Raw genomic sequence first — 18,955 nt, 5'->3', positions numbered from 1 at the left:
TTGGGTTAACGTTGCATTAATAATGTGTGACCTTGCTTTACCTGCTACCAAAAGATGGAATTAATAAGATATTTGGCTCACCTTCTTCGCCATCTCCACTCGAGTTGAATGCTGCTGATTTTCCTTCACGTGAGAACACTCGTCGTTGTTATAGTCTTTGGTTGTTATTGATGCTATGGCAGGCACCGTAGATCCCTGATGGCATATGGGAAAGATACTATTACCCGAGTGGATTCTGAACCCAATGTTTAGTTTTGATCTTTGAACTTACACATGGATGAAACTGTTTTCATTGAATAAGGCAATTCTTGAGCCTGGCTACAGTTTAATTTTGGACTTTTGGTGGCAATATTTTCATGAATACGCGAGGTAGACCACGCAAGCAGGAAGCTAAAAGATGCTCGTTACTGAAAGTGAAACCTTTATTCCTGGAATTTTTACGACCATTCATGGATGATGTTCACAGCTTCCAATTGAGAGTTTTGCGTTTGTTTCACCATCTTAATTTGTTTTTATTATTAAATGTCTTGTCTTCTAATGATTAAACCACCTATTTACTCTTACTTTCATTTCATCGCACTTATGTTCTCTTATTTATTTATTCATTTGTTACCAGTAGGCCGTTTTCCGTAACAGGGATGGTTCCAGATGAAAACAACACATTATATACTTTCATATCTGAAATAGAACTTGTTGAATAAAAGATGAACCGCCATGAATTTTAGTATAGGATATTTATGATTTATTTATCAGAATGAAAATGTAAAATAATAAGTAATTTGCATGTTACACAGTACAGAAAAAAATTATGTCATTTTAGACCTTATGAGTATGCAAATAATAGTAATACTTCGACAACACTAAATGTTGTCGAAGTCTTGGCGGAGTTATTTCGTTTCACCGTCCGGTTAGCGGCTAATTTTCTCTTCCGTCAGCCGTTGACAGACTTTTCCTGATACTCCATCATCCATCTTTCAGAGATCGTTTCCTCGTGTAGCCTACTCTCTTTTGGCCTCATTAAAAAGTAATCGCTCGTATTCATTCGGCGACCATTAAGGGTAATAACATTTAATGTATGCATTTGGTGTCTGTCAGACACCTGAACAACTTCGATCGGATATATTTATGAAGCCAACTATACTCTGTTTTTTTTTTTCCATCTGTCCACCCGCCCGTGGAGAGTCGGGTGGACGGAAAAAAAAAACAAAGTGTAGTTCCTTCTCCGATGAGGTGAATGTCAGTGTCCAGCTACAGTAGTTTAAAGTGTTAATTCTTTGCTTCTATTGCTTGTAAAGCATCAAAGTTTAGTGCTGAAATGGAAATGTCGTAGTCATTTGGTGGGAATAATAAAAAAAAGAAAAGGTGTTTGTATGACTTGTAAGCCTCTATGAATGAAAATAAATGACTTTGCTAAGGAGTCTATTTTAATGTTCACATGTGTATGAAAAAACAACATTGCGACGGATCGACGAAAAGTTCTCTTTTAAATATGGCCTAAAAAGATTTGTAGTAACCTACAGAGTACTGAATTCTTACGATTAATGACCATTCATCGGCAATAATATAATATATAAATATACTTGTGAAGTCTTTAGAGGTTTATGTATTAGATAAAGTTGTTCAGGGGCTTATAAAATTCTTATTTTGGCTATTAAGAAAGCAATTCTCTCTCTCTCTCTCTTACTGAGATCACAGAATTTTTATGGTACATGTACCGCATATACATAGTATGCAATATCAGTGGTATCTCTCTCTCTCTGAGCCCATTTGATAATTAATTTTCCTGCGGATCTGAATTCAGAACGAAAGAAAGAACAAATTTCACTTGCGATTCCAATGACCGAAAACATAACAAGGCAATTTAACTGTGAACATAACTGTATATAATTTTCGTACATATAAGTATGAATATACGTGCATCAAGCTACAAATGTCCTTTAATATCCAATTCGCTCTGCCTCGGAATGAACATTTTTTCACATACGTTAACCGAAGGAGAATATAATTAGTTAATAATTTCGTCCTCTCGTGGGTTCGAACCAGCGGCCCGCGGACACAGGAAAAATCAGGACTTCAGTGATATTATCGACTCGGCCAACAGTCAACATAATATTATTATTATTTGAAAATATATTTATTCCGATTTAGAGCGAATTGCATATTAAAGGATATTTGTAGCTTGATATATGTGTATGAATCACGGTGATGAAATAAAAAATTCATATATATATAGTATATATATATATATATATATATATATAATATATGTGTGTGTGTGTATACATATATATATATATATATATATATATATATATATATATATATATATATATATATATATATATATATATATATATATATATATATATATATATATATATATATATATATATATTTTATATATATATATATATATATTGTAATATCAGCTACTTAAGTTTTATCTCGTGGCTCCATTAAAGTAAACATTTGTTTATTAATTGCTGTCAATATTCTATCAGTTCACTTGAGCCTCGAATTCTTGGTTTGAGTTTTCTATCGTTGCTCTTCCCCACCGAATGTTGTTATTTGCTAATGGTACTCCGCCCGTGAAAAGCTCTCTTTACTTTCATGTACGAGTGCTTTGGTTGTTTCATCTTCTGCCTCCTGCCACGTTTGACTGTTTAAGAGGCGATTTACATATTTTTCGTCTGGATGGAGGGAAGATTGCTTTCGGCTCTCCTTTAGAGAAGTTCTCGCCCTTTCTCACGGCTAGTTGATTAGTGTGGTGATCACCACCTTGCACCATTGCTATCTGCTGTATTTGGTTGGACGTCTTGCTTCGTATGGACTCATCTGCTGCTGATGCATCAATGTCGCTGGATGCATACACCTGACCCTCTTTTGTGGCTGTGGTAGTAAGTGTACCGAGGCCATCGTCATCGCCCACATCTTGAGTTTTATCGACTACTGTTATGGTGACGCCTCCAGAATCATCTCGTGATCTTCTGAGAGTCGTTAGGAGGCCTTTTGGTCATGAAGAAGAGTAAGCTTCCGATTATGTGCCTTCTTTTTATCCAAGAATAGACTCCTTTCCTTGTGGATGGGCAATAGTGTCCTGGGACGACTAATAAGCCGGAAACTATCACTCGTTTGTTAAACTACTGCAGTGCTGAGATTTGGGTTTTTGTCCGAACCGTGGGAACATATATATGTAATGGTACTTTATTGTAGATATTGTGTTCAGTTAGGTTAAGAATTTTCTTCTTTCTTCATCTCTCACTTATTACTGACGTAGTGCGGAAGTTGTTTTTCTCCCTTCTCCTCGGCACTTTCCCTCTAACTATCGTTTGAGTGAAGGTTAACTGTGAGTTTGAATGGGAGGTGTAAGTGTGTGTGACTGTACCCTCAGCCAATAATTCGAGGACGTGTGTAAGTAACTTCTTGTAATAAATTTAGATTTTTACGTTCGTTTTTCAATTACCCCCTCAATAAAGTGTATTTTTTCTGTATTGCTGGTAAATTTTCCTCTTTAGCCTTCAAGCTATCGTAGTAAAAGCAATTTGTTGGAAGCCCAGTAAACAAATATATATATATATATGTATATATATATATATATATTATATATATATCTATATATATATCATATATACATATATATACATATATATGACGGTACTTACTTCTTTGCACAGATCTAAGGTAACGTGTGCCGACACTGGAGGCTATACTTTGGAGAATTTGACTTATATAAATTTTTCTTACCTTGCTGAATTAGCTAAAAAGGGTTATCGTTTTGGATGAGAAATGAAGATTGATATTTTCTTAACATAGGTTTATTCTTCGTTAGGGGTTCTTACAAAGTTTTTCCACCTCCTGAGTTACTGGGCTTTTGGACTGATAAACTTAATTGGCACTTGTTGCAATTACGAGTCTATAGGCACGAGGGAATTTTACTAAGTATTGATTGTCACTTTCACTGTCTTTGATTGCTTCGCACACCACACTTTTGCACCTGTTCTTCTTCTGGGGATTCTTCTGTCTTTCTCTGTTTCACGGCCATGCCACTGCAGTTCTCCCCTCAGGCTCCCCGGTTGTTCTCTCTCTTGGCTTCTCTGTTCCCCTTTTTTCTCTGCTCTCTTTTCTCTCTGTCTCGCCTTTTTGTTCAGTTGAAATCTCCTTAGCCCCGCCTTTGGATTTTTGGATTCTGACTGGGTGTGGCATTTTCTGAAAGACTTTTTGTGTCTTAGTGGCTATTAACTTCATACGAGACCGCCTTCCTGTCAGGTCTTCTACAGTAATTCGTAGGCTTTGAATTTGTATACGCCTCCTTCTTCATGTCCTGGCTTCTTAGGGGCGTATCCCTTGGTAACCTCATAGGTCATTCGTTGATACCCCTTTTGGGCTGTCTTATGACCAACACTCATGGCTTTTGATTCGTCGATACTAGAGGCCTATATTTGGGAGGGTGGAGCACTTAAGAGTTCGGCACTCCCCTCCTTTGAACAACGGGTCATAGAATTCCTTTTTAACGTATGCCAGATGGCTCTCTCTGACCTGTTCACGAGGGGAACGGCGATTATCATAGGCGCTAATGAGAGTAGTTTCCAATTTCTCGAATATGCCTGGGCGATATCCCTCATCGGCTATAATCTCTTGTTGGTCACTAATCGCTGGTACGGACAGAGGCCTTTTGGGGGAGATGAAACCAGATGTCTAATGGCTAAAAAGCCTAATAAGTTTGGAGTAACAAAATCCCTTCGCTAAGAAAAATCATTATCGTATTCCCTTTCCCTTTTTCTTCTCTTATTATCCGTTTCGTGCCTTTTTCTTAAGTATTATTAAGTTATTGCCTTTTGTAATGACGACACTGTGCCACACTATTACAGTCTCGGCCCGCTACCTCGCTGACTCCGACAGCGTTATCTAAGCTGAAGCAAATATTATACCTACCAGAGGACTCCTAACTTATGCTTCTTGGAAATCATATTGAAACTTTAACTCAAAATCATCAAAAGTGAATGTAAACATGAGCAAATCCTTGATTAAGTAACGTTAAGGGCAACAATCAAAATTGAATGTAAACATGAGTAAATTCTTGAGTAAGTAACATTCAGAGAAACGTAAAAAAAAACTGAATATGAATATGAACAAGTACTTGATTAAGTAATTAAAGGAATCATCAAAGTGAATTCAAATATGAGTAAATCACATTAAGAAACATGAAACTGAATGCAAACAAAACTAAATCACCAAAAACAAGAAAACTGAAAGTTAAACATACATAAGCCCTTAAGTCACATAAGTTATATAAATGCATGGTAGAAGCAAAAAATAATGGTATCTATCCAAGTTTACAGTATATGATTGGTTCAGTCCTCAGTCCTATTCTATCTAGGTGGATATCGTTTTTCTTTTATGGAAAATAAATTTCGTTCTTCGTTGACGACACTTGATGGCTTCTTGTTTGCTGCGACCTGTTGTTTGGAGACAAGTCCTGGGAGAAAATATCCTTGTGTATTTGTATGCAATAACAAGTGTGTCCTTGACTTCCTACTGAGATTGTGTATTGTGTTTATGCAAAATTTCATTGGTCATTCTTACTGTAAATTCTGAGTAACCTTGTACATTAAACAATATAACTTCACTGCTTGATACTAAAACAAAATTGGCAACTCGGTTAAAGGAACCGGTTAGTGGTTAATACTTGTAGGTTTCTTCTACTGTGACAACAATTAGTAAGCTTTCACCAATCAATATCTTGTTAGTAAGTTTCAACAACTACTATCTTGTTAATGAGTCTTCATCAATTAACTTCTTGTTAGTGAGTCTTCATCGATTAATATCTTATTAGTAAGTTATCATCAATCAACATCTAATGGATTTGAACAAAGTAAGTATATTAATTACCCCTTCAAAATCTTGATCATTTCTAAAACGAATTCTCTTATCTTAAAAATCTCTTAATGTCTATCTTAACCCGTCTTATTTATTCTTTTACTTCTAAGAATGTTCTCATGGAACGATTAAACTTAATATACGTCTTGAAATTCTTATACTGCGCATTGAACTGTTTCTTACATACCCAAATATTTCCCTTCAAGTCAAAATAAATTTGAAGTTAGTGCACATAACTCAAAAAAAATTGCTACAAACCAACTAATTAAAGTAAGAATTGTAACAATAAAAGATTATTCCTAAGTCGACCGATGAAGGTAAACTTAGCAATAAAGAAATCAAATAAATACATGGGAATAATGGGGTGAATTAATGGGTTTGTTCTTCTGTTTCACTGAAAAGTGACTCTTCTATTTCTTAGGTTATATCTAATTCCTTCTTCTGGAATGTCTATCTTGTGCGTTATTTCGCGTGTATTTCCCAAGGTGTCGCCGTCTAGAGCGACTATATCATTATATTCGCACAATAAGTCTATGAATTCTTCTCTAACTTGGTTTTCCTTAATGTCCTTTAAATGAGATCCTATCTTAGCTCTTCTCAGTTTTATGTCCTGAGCATAATTTTCATTTCCTTTACTGATTGCTGCTACCGTTTCCCTTTCTACAACTCGGATAGGTATGGAGTATACTTCTGCTAAGCCTATCTCTGTACCTGGTGTTAACTTAACCTTTCCTCCTCTGTTATTCGTAATCTGTAACGCTATTTTGCCCTGTCTGACTTCATGTAAACTAGAAGAATAATGTATTCCGTTTACTTGCGACTTTTCAGTAAGCGTGAGAATTTCCTTTCCTTCAAAAATTGGATTTACTGTACATTCTACCCACGTACTTTCTCCTGGTTTAAGTCTTAATTCCCTCTCTAACTTTAAATAAGTGCATTGATTTGATTCTAAGAGGTTAATGATCTGTTGTGAACTCGTGATGCATTCTGGATATCTTCCCTCCGTCTTATCCTTCTATAAAATACCTTTCATCGTGGGATTCTCTTGAGTTTGGCTTCTTTTAATTGACTTGCATATTGGTATTCTAGAAATCTCATGACCGTTGTTAATCACTAGTTGTTCTCTAGGAGCATCAATGCTTATCCCTTGTCTAGCCATAGTTGGATAACCTATCAGCAAATGAGCAAAAGTTAATTGTATATCTCTGGCTACCAGAACATTTTCTCTTAGAGCAATTCTTCCTAGCCTAAATGGAAAATCTAACTGTCCAATTACGTGGATATCATTACCCTGGACGTCTGTGATTCTACAATCTACTGCTGGGTTCAAACTTAAGTGAGAAAAATACAACCGATACACCTTTTCTGACATTATATTCTTGGGACTACCTGTATCAAAGAATGTAATAATAGGTTTCTCTAGACCGACATGTGCTGGAAATAATGGTCTATAATTATATTCATTTCCTACATCAACTTTGCTAACCTGTGTAGCTGGGCTTAGCCTTGACATTCCGGACGTTCTCTCTGTTATAGAGGAAGATTCATTGTACCAGTAAGCAGAAAATTTCCCATTGCGTCGTCCGACATTGACTGAGCTGGTTGATACCCTATACTTGCTGTTTGATTGGGATATCTATTTGGGACGGAATCTCTATTTTCTCTAGCTGGGGGAGATTGACTATTGTTTCTACTTCTGCCTCTCGACTGAGATCTACCTCTAGGAGCTGAAACAAATTTATTTCTGCATACTCGAGCACTATGTCCTGTTCTCTTATGGAAAGGACAGAAGGCTATCCCTCGGCAGTCACTGGCATAATGTCCTCTCTTCTGACAGTTATAACACGTGACTGTCGAAAATCCTCCTTGAGAAGATTTACCTGGCATCTTATTCTGATTTCTAGATGGTGTCCTAGATCTATTTGGACCCTTTTCTTTTTGTCCTATAGCGACTAAAGGTCTGTATATAGGATTCCCTTCAGGTCTTCTACCTAGGATTTTTGTTTCCTCCTCTTCAATCTCTGCTACATCATCGGATGTCTCCCACTTACGGGTCATCCTTGCAATAACTTCCGTTGGCAGGCTTCCAATCATTATTGCTAGTCTAAATATTTTTTTAACATGACTCATTAGCATTTTTTGCTTGTTTCCTTCTACCTCTATCCAACCTGTGGATTCCATGAAGTTACCCCATTCATTCATATTGTTATACAACTGAGAGCTAAACTCTTGATAACGTCTTTCGTCTAACTTAAATTGACGCACTATCCTTGCCAAGCTAGTAACTGGATCTCTTTCACCAACTGTGGAATAAACCTTCCTAAAATACCGTTTCAATTCTTCCCAATTCTTAAGATCTCGGTAAGTCTCGGAGTGGACGTATCGTTCTAAGTCTCCTCCGGTTCCAAATAAACAAGATAACTCTTGGCTTCAATAAGCTTTTCTCTATCTGTCCCCGTTATGCTATCTAGGCGTGTCTCCACCTGCTCTATCCAGTTCTCTAAGTTACAAGCTAACTGACCGTTCTTTCTTCCGCAAAATTTAGCTATGTGATTAATCACATGTCCCTTATGTGTTCCCATTACTGCTGCGCTCGAATTCGCGGACTGTGTACCTTCCGGCATGGTTAAATTCCTTGTTTGACTTCTCGTGAGCACAAGCGTTCTTACGTTCTGATAAGGAGTCGGTCTCCCTTTGACCATCGACTCATTAGTGGAAATTTTCTTAAGTACTGAGTATCATTATAAGTATCAAAGTTATGACAGTAATATCCCGAAAGAAAAATAATGATAATAACAATAAATTATGTTTACTTAAGTATTCGATCACCAAAATAAAATAAAAGAATTTTCCCAGAAATATTCTCAAAGTCTTACGTTACCGGTAAGCGATTCTTAAGCAACAACAAAACCCTCTTAACAGTACTGGTAAAACGATACTGAACTGACCGTAAAGTGTACGCTAACGAGAGGCCTCCCGTGAATTACCCTTGTTATCCTAAACAAACAAAATAAAAACAAGTAAACATTCATTCGACGTAACGAATAAAAGTAAAAAGCAAATACTTAAAAAAAAAAAAAAAAAAAAAACAAAGTACAAGAAATCACAAAACAACCAAAATCACAAAAAAATAACATAAAATGACACAATCAAAATTCAAATTAAAATTTAAAGTTATTGGTTAGTAAATACAAATGTTCGGGAAAAGGTCTTAGTAGCTGATTAGTTATAATTAGTAAAATGAAGAAATATCGTAAGGTTTCGTTGCCAAAAAAAGAGTTCAGAGTGAAAATCTTTTAATCTTGAAATACCAGAAATTGTCTAACTGAAATGTTAATCGCGTAATTTACTTTTAATAGAGTTTAATGTTATGTAAGTGTGGGGATTTTTATTTTGGACTTAACTTCCTTCGTCGTCTTCGACATCCGGGGTTACGTCTGACCGCTTGCGTTCGCCTACCAGCGCGTTGAATGATGCGTTGTTACGTCTGCGGGAAGGGGACTTCTCTCTCTCTCTCTCGATTGCGTTGACTGTTGCGTTTTCGGGATCGTTTTCTTTCCTCTTGATATTTTTCTTCATGCTTTCGACATCTTGTTCTTCTAGTGGAACGACTGTTCTTGTTCTTCAGAGTGGAGTTTTACTTTCGCAAAGTGTGGGTGGCTTTTTTTGGAGCGCTTTTATTGTTACAACTCGGTAACTGTCCTTGCTATGTTGGTTTGGGGAAGCACTGGTAACTGTCTTTGGGGAGAACTTTCTTTTTCGAGTGGCGTGAATGGATTGAAATCTCTTATGCCGACGCTAAACTTTTGATTCCCTTTCGCGGCCGCTGTCTTTAACTGTCATTCGTGTCGCTAATCACCATTTCTTTGCTGTCTCTTTTGTCTCTTCCTATCCTTACCGCTCGACTTCAATTAATCTTGTCACTATATCAATCTTTATCTCATCGTATCCCACCGCTGCCACCAATAAATCTGTGACGGTACTTACTTTCTTTGCACAGATCTAAGGTAACGTGTGCCGACACTGGAGGCTATACTTTGGAGAATTTGACTTATATAAATTTTTCTTACCTTGCTGAATTAGCTAAAAAGGGCGGTTATTTTCGATTTTGGATGAGAAATGAAGATTGATATTTTCTTAACATAGGTTTATTCTTCGTTAGGGGTTCTTACAAAGTTTTTCCACCTCCTGAGTTACTGGGCTTTTGGACTGATAAAACTTAATTGGCACTTGTTGCAATTACGAGTCTATAGGCACGAGGGAATTTTACTAAGTATTGATTGTCACTTTCACTGTCTTTGATTGCTTCGCACACCACACTTTTGCACCTGTTCTTCTTCTGGGGATTCTTCTGTCTTTCTCTGTTTCACGGCCATGCCACTGCAGTTCTCCCCTCAGGCTCCCCGGTTGTTCTCTCTCTTGGCTTCTCTGTTCCCCTTTTTTCTCTGCTCTCTTTTCTCTCTGTCTCGCCTTTTTGTTCAGTTGAAATCTCCTTAGCCCCGCCTTTGGATTTTTTGGATTCTGACTGTGTGGCATTTTCTGAAAGACTTTTTGTGTCTTAGTGGCTATTAACTTCATACGAGACCGCCTTCCTGTCAGGTCTTCTACAGTAATTCGTAGGCTTTGAATTTGTATACGCCTCCTTCTTCATGTCCTGGCTTCTTAGGGGCGTATCCCTTGGTAACCTCATAGGTCATTCGTTGATACCCCTTTTGGGCTGTCTTATGACCAACACTCATGGCTTTTGATTCGTCGATACTAGAGGCCTATATTTGGGAGGGTGGAGCACTTAAGAGTTCGGCACTCCCCTCCTTTGAACAACGGGTCATAGAATTCCTTTTTAACGTATGCCAGATGGCTCTCTCTGACCTGTTCACGAGGGGAACGGCGATTAGTCATAGGCGCTAATGAGAGTAGTTTCCAATTTCTCGAATATGCCTGGGCGATATCCCTCATCGGCTATAATCTCTTGTTGGTCACTAATCGCTGGTACGGACAGAGGCCTTTTGGGGGAGATGAAAACCAGATGTCTAATGGCTAAAAGCCCAATGTTTGGAGTAACAAAATCCCTTCGCTAAGAAAAATCATTATCGTATTCCCTTTCCCTTTTTCTTCTCTTATTATCCGTTTCGTGCCTTTTTCTTAAGTATTATTAAGTTATTGCCTTTTGTAATGACGACACTGTGCCACACTATTACATATATATATATATATATATATATATATCTATATATATATATATATATATATATATATATATATATATATATGACTGATGTTTTCGGATGCTGTAGTACTAACTGGGGAGATGTAAAAGGAAATGCAGTCAGTTGTGAAAGACTCTGGAAGCGTTTGCGAAAGGAGAAATGAGGGAGAGGTTGCACGGGTACATGTAAATGAGGATGATAGAACAATGATTGTTATTAAGGGTGGTGGAAGAATGAACCCTGTTGTTTTGTATCGGTATTTGCGTAATGGTTTGATGAGGGAAGAGGTGAATTGCCGATTTGGAAGTGAACCGAGGTTGTTGCAAGCCAATAAAAAAAAAAAATTGGTTGAAGCTATTAACATAAGTTGCTGACGTAGATTTGTTTTGTTGTAACAAGAAGATTAAACAGGTGAAAAAGGTAGAGATGCGTGGAAGAAGTGAATTTGTAAGAGGAAAAAAGTTAAGTATATCTTAATTTTAGCAGACCACTGAGCTGATTAACAGCTCTCCTAGCTAGGGCTGGCCCGAAGGATGAGATATTTTTACGTGGCTGAGAACCGAGAAATGAATTTCTATCGCCAGAAATAGATTCCTCTGATTCCGCGCTGGCCGAGCCGAGAGTCGAACTTCGGACCCACCGGATTGTGAGAGGAAGAAGCATAGAATTTCGAGAGTTAGTTATGTGCAGAACTTGAGGGTGATGGGTAGTGAAGAAAGTCCAGACTGAATGTTGTTAAAAGAAGAAAACCACAAGATTACGTGTGAGACAGGAATACGTTGACATACATTCTATTAAATCTCACTGTGTCTCTATCGGCCTTAGCAAGGAACTGTACATGGTAGCTATAGTAGATTCACATCAGCCGTGCATTTGATGTCTAGGCTAGTCCCTCACGACGCTCCTGATTGGCTGTTGATAAGTCAATGACAGGATCGGAAACTCCAGTCACTCTCGAGAGTTCACATAGGCAGGATATATGTTCAATCTCTCTCCTGAGGTATACGTCTTTCAGGAGAGGTGAAACATACACCCCGCCTATGTGAACTCTCGAAAGAGACTGAGAGTTTCCAGCCGTGTGATTGGCTTATCAACAGCCAATCAGGAGCGTCGTAAGGGACTGGCCTAGACATCACATGCACGGTTGATGTGAATCTACTATAGTCAACTGTGATGGGCTGCAGCATGACTGTGAAACCCGTTCCCATTTGGGAATGTTCATACACGTACCTTTTATACTACTTCATTCTGGTAGTCTGGATGTGGGCTTGATTCTTCTCGGACCGGGCGTTAGAATTTCTTCATTTGCTTCTTCCACTGGTTCTTCGGCTCTAGTGACCAGAGTGTTCAAAATGTGAAGAATAGAGAAGTTAAGAGGGCACTGTGGTTATTACGGGTATACACGCATATTCTTAAAAAGTTATTAGTAGATTCTAAGTGCGCGCGTGTTTGTATGATTATATATATATAATATAAATAGGATGGAGAAAAGCCAACGTAGCATCATACATGTATGCTCTCTCTGTTTTGGAGTCGTTAACAATCAAACAACTTGTGCCCCCATTAAATGGTCAGACTTCTTCCACAGTTCTATATATAGCATAGCTGACGTCCTCCTTTCCAAACCAGACAACGTCACTCAGTTTTTTTAACTCCATAGAGATAGGTACTAACTTAAGCATTCTGCACTTTTAAATTTTTTATATATTTTTTTAGTTCATTTTTTAAATTATTATATTAAATTTTATCTTGTTCCATTTTTTACTGAGTCTTTTTTTTTAATTTGTATATTTTACAGCCCTGATGATGAGACCCAAACTCTCGAAAATTTGGAAAATACATGTATGATGCTACGCTGGCTTTTCTCCATCCTATTTATATTAAATCTACGGCGTTCCAGATGCCCCAACCTTCCTGCATATATATATATATAATATATATATATATTATATATATATATATATATATAATATATATATATATATATATATATACATATATATATATATATTATATACATATATATATACACACATATATATATATATACATGTATGTATACATATATGTGTTTGTGCGTATTTATAAACTTTTAAGTCACCCGTAATTTACTTTTTTTTTTTTTTTTTTTTTTTTTTTTTCCCTACCAAAACACTGCTTTGATAAACCGTAAATATAATTAATAAATAACAGAGAAAACACCGTCACCATACATTTCAATTGAAACTGATGAGAAGAGCATTTAGACCAGATTTACCTTTCACAGATAATTCAACATCCCAAGAATGATACCTCACGCGATTAAGATGTGTAAAACCCTTCGCACACGAATGATAAGAATGATATAACAACTAGCCCGTGGATATATGTGAACCTGAGCAATAATTACTCGAGTATCTGCAACGTTTATCACACTTACGGAAGTAACTGCCCCTGTAAACACAGACCAGTCAATCTAACTGCGCAAAGTTTCTGCTTTCAAAGTTTACTAAATACGACCTTGCCAAACTCTAAAGTGGAGGCAGCGGAACTTGCTCTGGAACAAGCAGAGAACACTTTTGTCACCAGACTTCTACACAGAACTACTGAAAATAGTGTTGCCGCCGTGACCACACTCAGTGTTGCCAATGCAATTGCATCCACATTATTTGCCTCCGTAATTGTCATAGTTGACTATCAGAGGTGGTGATGGATATTCGATTGGACTTTACGCATTTTGATACGTGATTAAACTTTCGTTATTGAAGAATTGAATTTTTCTTAAAAATTATATTTAGTATCTATATTTTATTTATGGTAGTTTTTTCATTATCCAAGCTTAAGTACCAAAATTTGAAGCAAAGTTATGAAGTGTGTGTGTTTTTTTTTTTTTTTTTTTTTTTTTTTTTTTTTTTTTTTTTTTTTTTTTTTTTTTTACAAAGAAAGGTGTGGTCGAAGTCAGTGTGGCCATAGAGATGCCAGATATCACTATTTGACCACGTTATCAGACAAAAAACCACAAAACATCAGTACTCGGAGTACTGATGTCATAAAAGTGAAAATAATATGCGCCAAAAACCTTAAATAAATAAATAAAAAAAATAATAATAATGGGGTTAGAAGGCTGCACTTTGGTATGCCTGTGGTGTTTTCGCATGGTAACACTGCGTCCCGGGCTTTAGATAGTTACGTTCAGCTCACATTCAACAATTATAATAATATCCTATTTCGAATATTAACGGTGTAATTCGCATACAGTTAATTATTAAAACACTTTTCAGTTGCAAATGTACACCCATATATCCTTTTATTTAACCTAACACTTACACACAGCGTAACTATTTACCGGGATGCAGTGTTACCATACACAAACACCATAGGCGGATGGACAGATGAAAAAAAACAGAGTATAGAATATTTTAAGTAACTGTGTCATATGTACTGATAAGCCTATTTTTTAAAAGATATATTTTGTATTTATCCAAAAGGCCAATGCAGCATAGGCCTACATTTTAGACGTTAGTACTATATATAGACACTAACAGTTATTAAGAAAAGCTATGAATGATATGGGCATTTAGTTAACTTGCCTACGGAAATCCACAGAACAACTGAAGTGCATATATAACCTCAAAAGTAATACAGCACTGCGCTTTGCAAAGCACCAAATCCAGGAAACTACTGTTCTCGGACTATACTCTGTTTTTTTTCATCTGTCCATCCGCCTATGGTGTTTGTGTATGGTAACACTGCGTCCCGGTAAATAGTTACGCTGTGTGTAAGTGTTAGGTTAAATAAAAGGATATCTGGGTGTACATTTGTAACTGAAAAGTGTTTTAATAATTTACTGTATGCGAATTACACCGTTAATTTTCGAAATAGGATATTATTATAATTGTTGAATGTGAGCTGAACGTAACTATCTAAAGCCCGGGACGCAGTGTTACCATGCGAAAACACCACAGGCAGATGGACAGATGGAAAAAAACAAAGTATAGTGTGGCACATTTCCACAACTGTGATTTCCACGCTCTCCTAAATTTTACATTCATTCAACCATCGTAACGTATATAAAACGATACATGCTTTCCTCTACAGTATAAAGATCATTTCTCAGAAACTTCCATTATTAAGTTAATAATATTTTACGCGTATTAAAACAATTTTGAGTATATTTAAGTTACCTTAATTAGATGGAAACCTGAAGCTATCACTTTGTGGTCGTCTGTATTCGACGTGTCAATCAAGACGTCGCTCCTTGATCGAATTCTGCTGCTTCATGATTCGGCGTAAACAGTCAATCCTTAATAGCTCTTCATTCAGTCATTTTTATAATAATATAAACGTATATAAATATGCAAATGACTGAGAATTCACTATACTCGGTTTTTTCCCGTCTGTCCACCCGCCTATGGTGTCTGCGTATGGTAACACTACGTCCCGGGCTTTAGATAGTTACATTCAGCTTACATTCAACAATAATAACAATATCTGGTATCGAATATTAACGGTGTAATTCGCGTACAGTACATTATTAAAACACTTTTCAGTTGCAAATGTACACCCAGATATCCTTTTATTTACCTAAAACTTACACATAGCTAACCTATCTAAAGCCCGGGACGCAGTGTTCCCATACGCAAACACCACAGGCGGGTGGACAGATGAAAAAAAAAACAGAGTATAGGTCAATGAATCACATAATATAAGAAACATCTGACCACAATAAACCCCTAAAAAGAGAGTGGACATTTTTCCACACTTCGTGTGGGCGGTAGTATAATAAAAACGCCACGTCTGCACATGATCATCTTGTGCATTTAAACTTCCGCACCGGAGGCCACATTTCCGTGTTTCGGCATCACTTTTCTCCTGCCACAAGATATAGTTGGATGTTCGTATTACTTCCCCATATTATTTCGCTCATCAATTCCGCTTTCGAAGTAGAATCCAGTCCATACAAAATTTGGATCATTAGAAATCCCACGGAACATTTGGTGAGCTTTGTTTCCTACTTATGTTAACAAGTATAAGAAAAAAGAAAAAGTTCTGCGGGCAAAAACTGTGCATCCGGAAAAGTTCAAGACGTTGACGCAACCGCGCTGTGTAACTGAGGACAGGAACATAATTATTATCTCGTTCATGGTCTCGACTCGATAGTAAACAGACATAACGTAAGTTTAAAGAGGTTGTTAAATGAGCTTTCATCCGGATCAACAAGTACTACTTAATGACATATAACAATGTTATTTGGAATGATACATTCAACTTATAGTCAAGTCACCGCATACGTTAAGGTACATTTTCGCCAGATTAAAAGAAAACGAGTAAAAATGCACCGAAGATTCTCAGGCGCAATTGAGTTTTCTGTCCGGTAGTGGCCTCAGCCACGGTCCGCTGGTGGCTTGTATTGTTGATACCTATACTGGTGCCAGATGCACGATCATGGCTAAATTTAACTTTAAATAAAATACCATATACCGAGACTAGAGAGCTGCAATTTGGTATGTTTGATGATTGGAGGGTGGATGATGAACATACCAATTTGCAGCCCTCTAGCCTCAGTAGCTTTTAATATATGAAGGCGAACAGAAAAAGTGCGAGCGGACAGACAAAGCCATCTCATTAGTTATCAGAAAACTAAAACAAATAGAGTACAGATGGCATACAGTAATATCAACAGCAATTAATGACTAAGTGACTGGTTCTGTCCGCTTCCCCTACAGTTAGTGTAAAAAATGTTATCTATCAGACCCAAACTTACCATCCTTAATATTGTTAAAGTTACTAGCACCCTGATTTCGACCACTGTATATATATTATACTGTACACATAAGCATGTATAAATACATACATATAAACGTATATGTCTAATATATGTGAATCTTTATCACATCACCGTGATTCATATACATACATCGAGCTACAAATGTCCTTTAATATCCAATTCACTCTACCTCGGAATTAATATATTTTCATGTGTTAACCGAATCGATAACGTCACCGAAGTCCTGATTTCTCCTCTCTCCGCTAGGTGCTGGTTCGAACCCACGAGGGGACAAAATTATTATCAGCTAAAAAATTCCCCTTCGGTTAACATATGTGAAAATATATTAATTCCGAGATAGAGTGAATTGGATATTAAATGACTTATATATATATATATATATATATATATTAATATATATTTAACAAAAATATATATATATATATATAATAAATATAATATAGATAAATTAATATTAGAGATATATATAAATATATATATATATAATATTATATATATATAATATATATATATATTTATATAATATATATATATAATTTCACTTAAACAGTGTCAGTTCGTTATTTCAGCGTTAGATTCAAATATAAAATGGCTTGCGCTAGGTACTATTAAACTGGGGTATTACCACTAAAGTACACACATTTAGTTTCTTATCAGTTTCGATTCTGCCTCTGACGCACCCTTTTCTGTCTCTAGGATATTAATTTGGTCAAATTTCGGTTTAATAATTGTTATGTCACTGTTTCCAAGAGTATTATTTTAATCAATAATAAATTGTTTGTATTTTCAAAGCTTTCCATCGTCCGATCGTTCACAGCAAAAAGCACTCATATTTCTGTCACTTTCCTACCAGTACTCCCAAACTTTTAATACTAATTAGAAAATTCACTTCTGCTTTCTACCTAACATAAATAAATAAAATAATCCTGCAATTCTGTGAATACGTGGCATAAAACTGTTGGGTTTAGTTGATAGATGTTTCTTGGTAGATCACATAAATAATACTGATATTTCAAAGGAGAGAGAGAGAGATTTTCACACCTGCGTTTGGCATCTCACCTGTGCACTAATTACTGAATGTAATCGCTAATGGCTGCACATATTTATGTGTTATTTGCATGAATATTGACTAACTAATTATATAGTAAGCTTTTAGGTCTCACTGAGGTGCGACAAAAGATCTTTTATTATTATTATTATTATTATTATTATTATTATTATTATTATTATTATTATTATTATTATTATTATTATTATTATTATATGGTGTCGCTTCTCTTAGTAATAATAATTGTTGATATTAGATAAAAGGAAAACTTTTAAAGATAGATACTGTAAATGTATTTAATCGATCAACCTAATACGCAACATTATAGTATTAAAAGTGGACACTGGAATTTTTTTACCTAAGTATAATGACAGATCTGTACAATAAATCGTTATCGCATTCTTATAGATAATTCGAATCACTATAGGGAATAATGGAGTTCTGTTTCTCCCGAGTACCATTTTTGACTTGTGAAGGTGGGAGTGAGTCAATTGTAAATGAGGCTGCAAAGGTCAACTCATATAATAATTCATAGTCGAGCTCTGGTCAGCTTTTTATTAAAGTGAAATCACACATCGCCGATTCAAGACCGCTACCGGCATAACTACTTGCTTTGGCCAAAGGTTTGGCGTCAGTCGTGGTGGGCCTTGGGCCGCAAAAAAAGGGAAAAAAATCAGCTGATTAGGACGCCAGTACGATGTACGCAATGTACAATTACGACAGCATTACATATGTTGAGATGAGATTCACGACACGCCCACTTTTAACATTTTTTTTTTTTTTTTGGCGGACGGTGACTGGCGTGAAGTCAATTACGTCATATGTAAGACACATGCCGACGCACGCAACTGTGTCGTAAACATGACTGATTGTATATTTAAGCGGGTGGTGAGAATTTGGCACTCATTCCCGTTCCATGGCGCTGACAGAGACACAAGATGGACGACCAGGAAGTTGTTTCGAACCAGGAATATCTGAAGCAGACAGTAGACAACTTACATGATCCTGAATTAGCCCTGGCCATGTTGGATCATTACTATGCCCTGTTGAAGTTAA

The 18,955-nt window shown here is 36.4% G+C and overlaps 1 long non-coding RNA gene across 1 annotated transcript; it reads right to left on the bottom strand.

Moving 5' to 3' along the window:
• Window positions 1-81: 81 nt before the first annotated feature.
• On the bottom strand, window positions 82-15,376 carry LOC135200583 (uncharacterized). The gene is made up of 3 exons (XR_010311329.1): window positions 15,248-15,376; window positions 12,315-12,415; window positions 82-195 (listed from the first exon to the last, which is right to left on the bottom strand). It is a non-coding gene; the product is annotated as an uncharacterized LOC135200583 (long non-coding RNA).
• Between the last annotated feature and the right edge of the window lie 3,579 nt (window positions 15,377-18,955).

Source organism: Macrobrachium nipponense, chromosome 27 (genome assembly GCF_015104395.2).
Source record: "Macrobrachium nipponense isolate FS-2020 chromosome 27, ASM1510439v2, whole genome shotgun sequence".
Taxonomy (NCBI): domain Eukaryota; kingdom Metazoa; phylum Arthropoda; class Malacostraca; order Decapoda; family Palaemonidae; genus Macrobrachium; species Macrobrachium nipponense.
Note: the sequence above shows the minus strand (reverse complement) of the source record. Positions and strands in the feature narration are given on the sequence as shown.